The sequence below is a fragment of the Egretta garzetta genome, unplaced genomic scaffold (genome assembly GCF_000687185.1).
Source record: "Egretta garzetta isolate BGI_Z169 unplaced genomic scaffold, ASM68718v1 scaffold40, whole genome shotgun sequence".
NCBI classification, from domain to species: Eukaryota; Metazoa; Chordata; class Aves; order Pelecaniformes; family Ardeidae; genus Egretta; species Egretta garzetta.
Window position 1 is genome coordinate 784,530 of NW_009258484.1, and position 240 is coordinate 784,769.

Genomic DNA, 240 nt, shown 5'->3' on the forward strand with positions numbered 1-240 from the left:
CCAGTCACAAGCCTTCATTTTAAATGGGATGATTTGAAGTTACTTGTCTACTTTTCTCCTCAGAGCTCTTGTAAAACAGTATGAACTGTTTTTATGGTGGATGATGTTATGTTAACAGTCCCTGATTATTTGTCAAGGCCTATTGCATGTCTGGAGCTGTAGCTCTTGATGGAAAGAATGTCATTACATAATTTTAGATTTCCTCGAATAGAAATCAGTGGTGTTGGCCAGAACATCAGA